Genomic DNA, 14,853 nt, shown 5'->3' on the forward strand with positions numbered 1-14,853 from the left:
GGAGATATAGTGGGTTCAAACCCCACTGTCGGCAGCCCTGAAGATGGTTTTCCGTGGTTTCCCATTTTCACATCAGGCAAATGTGAACCTTAAATAAAGCCACGATCACTTCCTTCCCACTCCTAGCTCTACCTCATAGTTGCCATAAGACCTATCTGTGTCAGTGCAACATAAAGCTGATGGTAAAAAAAAAATTTTATAGCTACTGAAATAAGAGAGAAATATATTAAGTACACAATTGAAAATTAACATAAGGTAAGATTTATGCTAGAAGAAAGTTCCACTTGAAGTTAAACAAACCTCTGGTAATCTCTGTACATTGTATATTGCCTGATTCTGTTGATGCAAGCGATTACGTTTTTTTATTTACTGGAATTACAAGACACTCGAGCTGTAACTATCAGGAATGTCTTTCTAAACAATCTTCAGAGTAATGGCTTTGACAGTAGCTTTCTATCAAGAAACTGGACATCATTTGCTTGTGATGGGGCTTTTAATTTACTTGGAAGACATGCAGGTGTTGAACAGCTTTTGCTTCATAAGTATTTTAATCTGATTGCATGGTGCTGCAATAATCATCAACTTGAAAGCAATGAATGATGTTGTACAATCAATGTCAACAGTATGTATGTCACATGTAGTGTTCTTTTGACAAAGTACAATCTTTTTACAGCACATCTCCAAAGAACAAGACTGAATTGGAAGGTGTTTCCCTACAATGAGTATGCGATTAAAAGCAATAGGGCGAGTGTTAGGTATGACCCGTTGGATATAATCAAGGGCATTCTCTAAGAGCTATCTGGAATAATTACCCTATTCTTCATCAGCATTTTCATCATTCGTCTGTGAATCATAATCACATGGAAAGGGAGAGGGCACAATATTCTGGACTCAACAAAAACTAAGTGATGTCTACTTCATTCCAAATATGGGACTTCTGTTCTTTAACTGAACTCTAAGTCTAGCTCCATGCCTAGATGGTTAGCAAGCTGGCCTTTGGCCCAAGGGGTCCCAGGTATGATTCCTGGTTGCATCAGGTATGTAACTTTCATAAGTAAATTCCTCTGACTTGGGGGCTGGGTTTTTGTGCTGTCTTTGGTATTAGAATTCATCTTAGGCAGGTCCCCATCCTTACAGATGAGTGGGTCGCCTATATGGCATCAACTCAAAAAATCTGTAGCAGGTCCTTTTGGAGGCAACACATCATTATTATACTGAACTTCAACACTTCTCTTTAAAATTACAAGAAAGAAAAGTTACCTTATATGAAGCACACCATTTCATTTCTGTTAAGTATCATGTATTTAAATTTAAGAAAAAAATCTAGGTGAACATTATTCTGAAGTTATAAAAGCAGTTAATAACTTGACATTTAAGGGACTTGGACTGGAAATTGGGAAGATGGAAAAGATTAGTGAACAAAATTTCTTTCAGAAGCTAAGTGACTACATAAAAACTTGAATGTTCGCCGGTAGAGCTTCACATGAGTCAGCTGAAAGTTCTCACACAATGAAAACCCAGAGAAAATATACTTTGTTGCTTAACAACCTGAAAATGATGGATAAATCTAAGTTGGTAAAATGTCAAGACCAAAATCCATTGTTTGCCAATACAGAGGTTAGCAAACTGGCTAAATTATTAAGTGTGTGCAGTAACATTTCAGTTTATAGACTCCATGAATATTGCAAATGAATGGTGATGATAAGCATCCTGATGAAATAAAACCATGGGTTGCAGCTGTGAATATCCTTACTATATCAACTACAGTGTGTGAGCGTGCATTCATTAACATGAACCTTATTATTTCAAACCTTGAAGTTATACATGTCCAGAAAAAGCAGCAAATTTAATGTACATTTCATCAGTTGGACCTCCTCTTGGTGTATTCAACTCAGAATATTACATGAAGGAGTGGCTTGGAAAAAAAGATCATCACCATGCTGATTACCAGTCTTGTGTAGCTCCAGCAGACAGATCACTAAATTCTGTAGATGAGAGTATCCGGACGATTTTGAAAGTTTATGTAATGCATGTCTTATATTTATTTTAATGCATGTACTTATGTAATAGTGTACATTAGTGGAAATACGACACACAATTGTTTAGTAAAGTATAGGGTCAATAGCCGGCTGCCCAAGCCATGTTCGCTAAGGCGTGTCACTTTGGCGTGCATGTGTGGGGCACTGTGGGTTCTAGTTCCGCCTTGGGCATTCTGTAAGCAGCCAATTCATATGTGTCATAAAGGCAGAGCAGCTGGATTAGCTTTAAAAAAGAAAGGACTATCCTGGTTCCTTTTTCATCCCAACACATGCACTGGGAACAGCCCTAGTACATGCTGAGTATAAGAATGGGAAACCACAGAAAACCATTTTCAGAGCTGCTGATGGTGGAATTCGAATCTACTCTCTCTTGGATGCAAACGCACAGCTGCACGACTCAAACCACATAACCAATTCAATCATTGTAGGAAAGCAATCAGTTGTATGGGCTTATAAGAAAACTTAGAGATGATTTACCTGACATGGCAGTAATGAGGAATTTAGCAATATAGATGTTTGTGACTGGAGCAAGAGAAGTCCCGCTCACTGCACATGTCTCTAGAGCTGTGAACCATGAGACATTCTGGAAGTAGAACATGTAGTCATGCATGCCGAAACTGAGAGTCATGTCAGGGTGTGGATATGACTTCTTCGCTGTAACAGAGAATGAAATGATTACTAACATTCAGGATTTTAAACAGACATTACCATGAAACACTGGACAAACAACATAAGTTTTTGAGGTTTTAATCTCATATAGGTTTGACTTAATAAGGTCATTATTTAAGAGGAGTTGAAAGGTTGTATGATAATTTTGTTGAAATGAAATATTGTTCACTTTCACAAATCTGCTCAGATTAATCAAATAATAAAAATGAAATATTATTGTAGATATTGACAGAAGGAATGCCACTTCTGATGGCATTTAATCCTGATATGATTTATTATTATTTCACCTTTTCAATAACTTTTTACTATTCTTGTCCTTGTTTCAAAACTTGGAAATTTGTTTCACAAATATTGTACGAGGCATGTTTTTTAAGTAAGTACCGTTTTGATATTCCGCCGATGCAGCGCATTCCATGCATGTGCGCTGTGTACCTGCATCTATTGGCAAGGCTGAGATGCCATTACGGCAATAGTCGCCCTTATGTACGTTTGTTGGCAAGCATTTGAAATGGCCTCGTCGATCGAGAGTCCCACCAACTGTGAAGTCCGGTCTGTTATTCGTTTTCTGAGTGCAAAATGTTTGAAAGCTATCGATATTCATCGTGAGATCTGTGCAGTTTATGGACCAAACATTATGAGCGATGGAATGGTTAGGAAATGGATTCGAGCATTTAAAGGTGGCCGCAAAGATGTGCATGATGAAGAACAGAGTGGGCGACCTTCGGCCATTAATGAAGATTTGATGCAGGCAGTTGACTGAGCAGTGAGAGAAAACAGACGCTTTATGATTACGTCATTACCTGACGTGTTTCCTCAAGTTTCTCGAAGTGTTCTTTATGAAATTGTGAGTGAACGATTAAATTACCAAAAGTGTTGACGGAGGAGCACAAAAGCAAACGTTTGGGCAGTGCCTTAACTTTCCTGGATCATTACCACAAGGAAGATGATGATTTTTGAGTCAAATTGTAACGGGGGATGAAACCTGGGTGGCCTACGTTTCACCTGAATCAAAACAGCAGTCTATGGAATGGCGACATTCAACTTCACTTAAGAAAGTGAAGTTTAAGCAAATAATGTCAGCCCGGAAAATCATGTGTACTGTGTTTTGGGACAGAAAGGGGGTGTTACTGGTGGACTTTTTGGCCCGTGGTGAGATCTTAAACAAATTGCGCCGCTTAATTCAGAACAAAAGGCGTGGCATGTTCAGTAAGGGCGTCGTTTTGCTTCATGACAATGCACGCCCACATGCAGCTCATCAAACCCAAGACCTCATCACATCATTTCACTGGGAACAACTCGATCACCCTCCATACAGTCCCGATCTTGCGCCCAGTGATTACCACTTGTTCCTGCATTTGAAGAAACATATGGCCGGCAAACGCCACAACAACGATGATGGTGTCAAGATGACCGTGTTGCAGTGGCTGATAAATCAGGCGGCCAACTTCTATGAGGATGGTATGCAAAAGCTCGTTGTACGATATGACAAGTGCTTCAATATTGGTGGGAATTATGTTGAAAAGTAGGGTAATGAACAGACTTTCATATAAAAATAAAATTGTTAAAAAAAATCTCTGTTTGTTTTTCATTTATTTCAAAATGGTACTTACTAAAAAAACATGCCTCATATTAAAAATTCATACATATCAACTGAAGCAGAGCTTAAAATCACCCTCAAACCTGAAATTTATTTAGATTGACAGGAAGCAAACTAACAGAAACCCATTTTAAACTCTTCAATGATGAGTCATTACAATGGGATGACTTCATTACTCTGCCTAAATACAGCATACCTGTAACAGACTTTATTTCTTCAAGGTTGGTGTCCATAGCACCAATTTTCCAAGAATAATTAGCTCTTATACATTAGCATAGCCAGGATCGGCCGATGGGGGGGGGGGTTTACATGCACTGATATAAGTGAATTACAGATTTGTTGGTTCTACAATTATGTCTCTGAATGTTTATTTAGTTTATTGTTTATTGTCAGTTTCTGTTTATTTTATTTTTGTAAAAATTCCATGGGGATCTAACCCCAAGTAACCCCCTCCCCCGTAGCTACACCCCTGCTCTTGTACGATGTAAATGAGCATTTATATACTGTAGTATTTCTTAAAACACTTTATCTGAAAACAAAGGAGACAGAGTCCACGATTCATACATAGTCTTTGAATTTTGTCCTCTAAGTGAATGAATTACTGTTTTTTCCTTCAATCTTCGCTTGCTCTGGGGTGACAGATGAATATTGTACAACATACCTAATATTGTCATATCCAGCATATGATACTGAAGGCCAGGATTGTTGGGCACATCAGCATTTGCTTCATTACCAGAAATTTTTGAAGGATTATTTGCAGGCTGTTCTGCATCTGAATCCTATGATTCATCAATATTCCCCTAGCATATACTGTATCATTGGGAACAGCATCAACCATCTCTTCAAACAGTCACTAGCTAATCATCTTGTCCTGAGCCATCATTCACTGCTATAGTTTCAAGAAACATAAAATCTTGGACAATAATTTCACAGAAAGGTTAATTTAAGGTACATCCCCAGCATTTAAGTGGTGTGAAATGCGAAAGCTTGGAGTTTGAACCTACTATCTCCCAATGCAAGCTCACAATTACATGGTCTGAACTGGGCAGTCAGCCTGCTTGATTAGCAAGAATGATTGCTGCCACAAACAGTTGAGAACAATAGTAGGACAATGCTCAGAATGAGGAGATAAAGTGAGGAAGGAACTTGATGGCTGAAGCTGTGCATATAAAACAGCTTTGATGGTCATCATGTGATGGCCTAGGAAGTGGTCCAGAGAGTCAGGATACCAATTGTTATGGGATAGGAGTGAGCATCTCAAACATATTTTGAGTTGCGGCCCTCCTTACCCTCAGGCAGCATATAAACTGCAGGGCTGTTGCACAATCCACTGTTGGTCCCTAAACCATTAGAGTGGGAAAAATAATGTTAGTTGTTAATTTATGCACAATATTTTTCAGGGAACAGAATAGAAATTTAGAAGTGCCAGTATACTCTCCAAGATTTGATTTTCAGCTTATTAGTTTTGGTATACAAAAAGTTTTCATATAAGCATTGTCAAAATTATATCAGTCAGAAACTCAAGACTGTTGACATAGGATGTACCAAATTGCATTAATGTTATTTCTATAACAGTGAGTACAGATAACTCATAAGTAGACATGCGACAGTGGTTTTGGACACTGACGAGTATAAGAATAAGATCTCGGATATATTGTCAGAGCTCACGTGACCCCACCACTCGTGTGTCAACACCACCGTGAAGCTCTTAAGGCAATCTTCATTTCCAAAAGAGGAGGCTAAACATCTGTCCCTGGGGGCTGCAGTGCCACCATATGGACTGCCTAAGATCCATAAAAAAGATGTTCCCCTCAGACCTATTGTTAGTGCAATAGGTTCTCCTATGTATGCTCTGGCTAAATGCCTAAGCAAAATTGCTTTAGCCACACATAGGTTGTACTGAATCATACATCAGGGACTCTTGGTGTTTCGTCAACAAGCTGTCAACCATAACCCTTCAACCCAATGCACTTTTGGTGAGTTTCGTTGTGGAGTCCTTGTTCACTAAAGTGCCGTTTGACTCAGTCCTGTCTCTCATTGAACACCTGTTCCCTGAGAACATTACCAAGCTATTTTACCACTGCATGACATCCAGCTATTTCTTGTGGGGTGGGAATTTTTATGAACAGACAGACGGAGTGGCTATGGGAAGTCCATTTTCGCCCGTAGTGGCTAATTTCTTTATGGAGCATTTTGAGGAGGAGGCTATTGCTTCGGCACCCGTCAAGCCTATGATATGGTGGAGGTATGTTGATGATGTATTTGTGGTCAGGACAGAAGGTCCTGAGAAACTTCATCTATTCCTAAACCACCTAAATCAGCAACATCTGTCAATAAAATTCACTATGGAGATGGAGTCGGACAGATGCCTTCCTTTGTTCTAGTAAGAAATAAACCGGACGGCTCCCTAGTACATACCATCTATCGTAAGCCTACCCACACAAATCACTATCTTCATGCAGATTCTCACCACCATCCAGCATAAAACCAAGGCATTCTCATGACACTCGCCAAGAGGGCGAGACGAATTTGTGAGCCATCACATATCCAGGTGGAGATGGACATGCTCAAAGTCACGTTCAAGGGTAATGGTTATAGCGATTTGCAGATTTATAGAGCCCTGCATCCCAGAGAAACAACCAAGCAAAGCTCACAGAAGGAAGAAGTGAAGAGAACTGCCTACTTGCCTTACATTCACAGCACCACAGATCGAATTGCCAAGGTCCTCCACAAACACAATATAAAAACCGTGTTTGGCACCACCACTAAAATTGCTCACAGTCTGAGTAAAACCAAGGACAAATTGTCCCCACTTTTACATCCTGGGGTATACAAAATTCCCTGTACTTGCAGTAAGGTATACATCGGCCAAACATGCCGGTCCATTGGTACCCACATCAAAGAACTTGAACGTAATATTCGTCTCAACCAACCAGACAAATTGGCCATAGCTGAGCATGCTCTATAGTCGGGTCATGATGTCATGTTCCAAGATGCTCGAGCTCTTACCCACACTAGACACTACAGGTCCAGGATTATACAGGAAGCTGTGGAAATACGTAGAAATCCTAGCAATTTCAGCAGGGACACCGGCTATCAATTAAGTAATACCTGGTTGCCAGCCATTAAGAATTTACATAGGTAGTTCCCTTCCCGGCCCCTTCACTATTGTCATTTCGTCTCAGTGTTTTCCAAATTCATACGTTCCTCGTCGCCAGATGTTTCATTCCAGGCTTGTGTCTATGCCATACACCTGCCAATGTCATGTGTTACGCAAACACATTACCGCTTAGATTGATTATGATGGTTTGGTCAGCTTCCGCTTCGAACACTAGCATTGCCATGTCCTGGGGGCCATCTGGTGGTGAATGAACGTACCATTTTCCACTTCTATTATAATGTCCAAATTTAAAGTGCAATTGTTTAAGAAGCCTTTCTCGTGGACAGTAGAGATTTCTTCTGAGGACGCAGAGCACAGTTCCCTGCAAAATGTTAAGAATTTCACCTTATTTTCTTGACACAGCATAGCCCAAAAGCCTATAAGTATCATGTCTTTAGGTTCTTATTGGTTTAAAATAGGTGCAATGAAATTAACAAAATACACCTGAAGGAATACTGAGCAAGAAGAAACAATAATAATAATTTAAAATAATTAGAATGTTTAAAATAGAGCATGCAAGACAATAATGTAACATTTGTGTACAATAGTTTAAATCTGGTTAAGATCAAATCACCAGAAATGGCAAATAGCTTACAACACAGCAACAAATTTACTTAGGCACCATTGTCATTGTCCCTCCATTTCCGCCATGATTTTGTCGGCAGTAAATCATTAACATCATTTGCAATTGTGGTGTAAGTTTATGTCTGGAAAAGATTAGTTTGAATGTTGTAATCTGACACTTTGCTCTTGTAAACATAGACAATAATAATAATAATGGCGTATGGCCTCCGGAGAGGCCTGGTGCGGGTCTTTTTCTCGTAGACGGCCTAATAGGTGACCTGCATGTCTGTGAAGATGAGGGCCCCACTTAGGATGATTTCTAATGTTGAATACGCCACACACACCCAGCCCCCAAGCCATTGGAGTTGACCAATTAAGGTTAAAATCCCCAACCCGGCCGGGAACCGAACCCAGGACCCTCTGAACCGAAGGTCAGTACGCTGACCATACAGCCAATGAGTCGGACAACATAGACAATGATTTAATGAGACTGAAATTTGATGACCAATTGTTTTGTAGTGTTTGTTAAGAATGTGAAATTAGCATGAATATATGCCAGATCCCTTAGTTTAGGGAGGAGGTTGGGGGTAAGGTAATATGTGTGGATGATACTTAAATTACAATTTGCATCTACAATTGTGTTGATAAAGCTTATTAACTAATATACATATTTAAAATATTTAAAAGCATCTGTGGTGATACACTTTTCGTAATAACACTAGATGGCATGAATAAAAAAGTCAATGTAACAGTCTTCAGGCATTTGTGAGAAGGATACTTAAATTAAAATTTGTATCTACATGATGTTAAAAAAACTTATTTACTAATAAACATATTTGAAAAATTATCTTCAAGCACCTAGAGCAATAGTTTTTAGTATCCCATGGGACATAGTTTTAAGGTTTATCTTTATACAGCTGAAGATGACCACTAAGTGGTCAAAACATGTTCTGTGTGTGCTAATGTATTTTTAATTTTGCCCGAGGCAAAAAATAAAGTATCGATTAGGTGGTTTTTAAATTAATTTGTTGATTGTACTCATCGATACAGTCATGAAGTGGACGGCTTGCAGAAGCTCTGTTCTATACAGTATAACATCATCCATAAAAGAGTCTTATCTTACTCATATCATGTGTATAAATGAAAGTATGTAACTTTCAACAACCCTATATTGAGCACTAACAGTGTTTTATTTCTAATAAGAAAAGGGGTGTTTCCTAATTAGTAGTGCCTGTTACATTAAAATGGCCCTGACTCCTAAATTGATCCTCATGCAAGTATAATTGTTTTCATGTATCTATCCTGTGTATATTACTTACGAGCTTCACACAGGAAGATGAGCTGATCCTTACATGGTCTCTCCACAAAGAGAGGCCAGTCCTGTGTACCGACGGTCATAGCAAGACATTGAGCTCCCTGATCAGTGGTGAGACTCTCCCAAGGTGGGTAGCCGTCTTCTCCAGCAATATCTGGAATAAATTCTCCTGTTTGTTTCCACCGCCAATGTCCAATCTCTCGCTTTGCACCTACCCATACCAACGAATCTGCAATATACATTCTTTCAGACTCAATGCATCCAGGGACATCATTATATAACAGACATAAGTATTCAAAGATGGATTTTAAAACATGTTTTTACATAGTTATTTCAAAAGGCTACTCCTGGCTATTGATTAGAAATAATAATTTGTTATATTTAAGTAGAAAACATGAAAATTATCAGCCATATAGATTAAAGTTCGTATCACATTAAGGTTTATTTGTGTAATTCATATCACATGATTTTTGTTTCCTTATGACTGGCTTTACATCGCACCAACACAGATAATTCTTACGTTGATGATGGGATAGGAAAGGGTGAGGATTGAGAAGGAAGCAGCCATGGCCTTAATTAAGGAACAGCCCCAGAATTTGCCTGGTGTTAAAATGAGAAAGCATCTTCAGGGCTGCCAACAATGAGGTTCAAACCCATTATCTCCTGAATGCAAGCTCACAGCTGCACAACCCTAACTGCACGGCCATCATGACCAAACTATGGTAATAATACAAATTCTTCTCAATTAATTTCAGAAATGTATTGCTTTTGTAGAAAGTTTAGCAGACCACAGTGGTGTGTGTACTGTAATTCTTGGGAAGAGGAGCAAAAGAAAGAAGAGGTGAGAACTAACATGAAAATACAAAAGGACAAAGTCAAACTTTGTATCCTCATACACTGCCAGCATTTCTGAGGAGAGAACCCATATTGTCCTTGTCTCTTCTTCTTGTGCTTACTCGTTCCTGAATGAGCTGTCATTGTGACTATCCTTCCATATATTCCTATCTTTGTTCCTGCCTTTTGTAATATTATGTACTCACCATTCATCTGCCAACTACCTTCAAACTTCTCTGCATCATGCTACATTACCTCCATCTATGCCATATGAACTGTTTCTTGATCTGACTGCATGTTAACTAATCACCTGACTCTTCACATCACCCTGCTGCTGACATCATCTTCTACAAACATCACCAGCACCTGAAGAGATCTCATATATTCCATCAGCTGTTCAATGGTTCGATGAAAGTGTTTCTCTACCTCCCCTCCCCCTCTTCTTCCTCAAACGGCGCTATTTAAACCTAGCAATACAAACTTAAATTTAAGCTGCTTTCCAACTGCTGGAGAGAGGGGAGGCTGAAGCTGGCATACTTCTCCAAATACATTCTGGACTTTGCCATGCCAGCATATGAACTTCATTTTTGCCAACCATGAGGTATGGAGATGAAAATTGAGGTCTTTGAATTTAATTTATATTTATCTACACAAGTTTTCACTCCATCCCTGAAGGGGATAGCAGGCCTCCTAGACAGTGATGCCATCTCTCAGGCCAGGGAGATTTATTTCAGTGAAGGAGATGTTCAGATCTCTCAAGTTTGTTAGGTTATTAAAACCCTCCTAATTAACTTGTATTGCAGTCTACTTGCAGAACATGCAGGCACTAACCATTTCACTTCCTATATTTGATCTTACTTTGTTTCTCATGTATTTCCCTAAACAAATGTTTTGTAATTCTTTTGCAGAAGAGAGGCAGTCTTAGACTTTCTTCATATTTCAAGTATCACATAGGGTAATTCTAGATCACTCTTCAGTTACACAGCAATGACAATAGATTACCTTGACCAATACTTTTATAGCCACCCGTAGTAGACATCAAAGGAACTTTTAAGTTTGTTTCGAACATACAGACTCAAAATGTAATATTATGATTTTTCATTGTCAACAAGAGCTTGAAGTTTCAATGTTTGAATTTACTGACTTTAGGTAATAATATACCTGCATGGCTGATGGTGGGTACAACCTTCTTCGCCTCAGTCATAGTGTTAACAACAGCAAGGAATGTACCGTTGTTCTTGCATGCTTGTTCTGCCTGGTGGAAGCTGAGGCTTTTGCTGACGAGTATGTACTGTGGGGGCACTTCTTGGTTATCCATAAAGGGATCGGTATCATCTGTCAACAGGACAAGGATGTAAGTATCATGTTACATTTTAAAGAAATTGGTACTGTCTAACACTAAATGAAAAATCAATGTAAATACCAATTTTTTGGCCAAAACAACAAATTTTATCCTGTAATTTTTACTTTAGCCTGCCTCAGTGGTGTAGTGGTTAGTGTGATTAGCTGCCATCCCTGGAGGCCTGGGTTCAATTCCTGGCTCTGCTACGAGGGATGGAACAGGGTCCACTCAGCCTCGGGAAGTCAACTGAGTAGAGGGGGGTTTGATTCCCTCCTCATCCATCCTCAAAGTGGTTTTCTGTGGTTTTCTGTAGTTTCCCACTTCTCATCCAGGCAAATGCCGGGATGGTACCTAACTTAAGGCCACAGCTGCTTCCTTCCCTCTTCCTTGTCTATCCCTTCCAATCTTACCATCCCCCTACAAGGCCAGTGTTCAGCATAGCATGTGAGGCCGTCTGGCACAGACATCGCCAGATGTTTCATTCCAGGCTTGTGTCAATGTCATAGACCTGTCAATGTCATATGTTGCATACACCTGTTATGTTATGTGACCCTCTCAGACTGATTCTGATGGTTCCGTCAGCTTCTGCTTCGAACACTAGCTCTGTACCACGTCCTGGGAGCCATCTGGTGACGAATGAACGTACCATTTCCACTTCAGTTATAACACCTAAATTCAAAGCTCATTGTTTCAGAAGCCTTTCTCGTGGACAGTCAAGATTTTCTTTTGATGACGCAGAGCAAAGTTCTCTGCAAAACGTAAATAATTTCATCTTATTTTCTTGACACGGCATAAGCCCAAAAGCCTAGATCATGTCTATAAATATGGGCTGTGAAAGCATCAATGGCAACAACAACAGAGTTCATAAAATATTTTTTTAAATGATTCTACCATTGACTTGTAAAGGGTTTTAACATGAGATTGTAGAATTTATATATGTGGTCATCATTTTTGTGTTATTTATTTTTGTGTTATTTACTTGATCTCCCATATTTGTTTCCATCATTCTAAGAAATATGTTTCCATTATTTCCATCTAATGAGGTTTTTCTGTTTTTTAGTTTAACTACCCATAAAAATTATTATATGTTCACTGACTTAAAGAACTAAGGCATTAACTTGGTAAAACTAAACATTATCATTTATATGACATCATTTTCTTTGTGCAGCAGTTTTTGATCAATTATTGAATATACATGTATAGTCATGTATAGTCTGTGTTAAATGGAAAGTATTTTGGCCTGGAGAGACTACTTAGAATTGTCCAACCAAGCAGCTTCTGTGATGTCGTGTTATCTCACCCACCCAGCATTTTATTGTGTTAAATATCACTTGAACCAGGTAAAAATATCTTTATTTAATAAAAATGACTACAATGGAAACAGCTTCCCCTTTGATATAGACTATACAGTAAGTAAAAATTATCTAAGAAAAGTATTTTGCTGACCATCTCATGCAGTTCCAGCTACATACCATCCATCTGACATACATATCCTTGAGGAATATTACAATCCAGGCCATAGAATGCTGGAATAGAGTGGTCTCCTCTGTCCAGGTTTAGACACGTGGATGCCTCATCATACGCCAGTTTATTCACGTACCATGGAGGAAACTTGTCATGCTCATCCAGTTCATCCTCAGCAGTTTTTTCCACCTCGTGTTTCTCAATTGAGTTTCCAAACAGTTCCTCCAGTGAGTACGGAAATGGAATTGTTTGATTGTCAACTGTCCAGTACCATGTATTTTCCTCAAGGTTGTAAGTCCCGCCCAGCCACAGGTGGTCCCACTCATCTGCAGAGGTAATAACTACCATTAAGATATATAAATATGTCTATACAATTTCCTTACACTATGACTATCTTGTAGTTTTCACCAGAAGAAGGTATCATATACAAATTACAGCAAACAAACATAAATTATAAACAGTATTGTAGTGAACTCAATTTAAAGCAAAATAAGATGAAGGAACAAATAAGTAACAAATCAAGTCATGTATAAAAGGATGAAAACATGAATAGGAACACATTATAGGATTGGCACAATGAGAAATTAGTGTGGGAAGAGGGACAAATAGAAAAAGAAACAAGATCAAACACGAAAACAGAAAAGGACAAGCACAATCTCCACAGCCTTCCATATGGCTGTCTTCAAATACGGTAGATAGGCTCTCTTCTTCACAATTTTTTGTCTCTTTTCTTTTCCTGTGGCTTTTTTTTTTTTTTTTTTTTTTTTGCTAGGGGCTTTACGTAGCACCGACACAGATAGGTCTTATGGCGACGATGGGATGGGAAAGGCCTAGGAGTTGGAAGGAAGCGGCCGTGGCCTTGGTTAAGGTACAGCCCCAGCATTTGCCTGGTGTGAAAATGGGAAACCACGGAAAACCATCTTCAGGGCTGCTGATAGTGGGATTCGAACCTGCTATCTCCCAGATGCAAGCTCACAGCCGCGCGCCTCTACGTGCACGGCCAACTCGCCCGGTTTTTTCTGTGTTTAATTGGCTTTCTTCTTATCCCATACTTTCCACATCAATAATGAAGGTCTATCAAAATGGCCCCTCTATGAGTGCTGATTTCTTCTCTCCTAATAATGCTGGGAAGCAGAAACAAGTTCGTCAAGGGCTGAGAAGAAATGGATGTAGAAGAATTGGGATTGATGAGGAGAGATCCCATCAATAGCAGTGTATGAAGATGTGTTTATCCTATTATAAGTTCCTAGCTTTCTATGCAGGGTGGTTGAAAACAACATCAACCAGTATATGAGCGTTAGAGGGTTGGTCATGCTGATCAATAATTTGAAATAAATCATTCGATATCTCGCACCGTTGTCATTTTATCAGCTGCTTGAAGTTAGCCTATCAATTTGCTTTGCGGGCGTGCACGGTAATGTTGCTAAATCTCCATGTGACTTAAGAATGGCTTGAGAGTCATGCCAGGAAATCAGGATCAAACACAAACACACCAGTTTCAGCCAGTGTCACCGTAGCCTACTTGCTTTGGCACGATCCTGTTAGGTCGGAGGTCTGTATTTAAAGCCCTCCCCTAGCAAAATTTCATTGTTCGACTGGTGCTCTTCTATGTTTATCTTATGTTTCTTTTCTGTTTACTGTACTTATGCAGCTTTTTTCTAATCCTACACCTCCCACGTAAAGAATGAAGATCTGTCTAGATGGTCCCTCAATGACTGTTGACACCTGCCCTCTTGATGAAGCTGGAAAGCAGAAAGGATCTCTTCGGGGGCCAAGAAGAGCACTTTTATCTCTGGATTAATAGAAAATCCCCTAATGGACAGCTGCTATCACTTTCCTGGCTTATTACAAGCAGGAGAAGCAATCATC

At 39.3% G+C, this 14,853-nt stretch overlaps 1 pseudogene; it reads left to right on the plus strand.

Moving 5' to 3' along the window:
• Positions 1-977: 977 nt before the first annotated feature.
• Positions 978-2,050, plus strand: LOC137500995 (uncharacterized; annotated as a pseudogene).
• Positions 2,051-14,853: the final 12,803 nt, after the last annotated feature.

The sequence above is a fragment of the Anabrus simplex genome, chromosome 5 (assembly GCF_040414725.1).
Source record: "Anabrus simplex isolate iqAnaSimp1 chromosome 5, ASM4041472v1, whole genome shotgun sequence".
In the NCBI taxonomy this organism is placed as follows: Eukaryota; Metazoa; Arthropoda; class Insecta; order Orthoptera; family Tettigoniidae; genus Anabrus; species Anabrus simplex.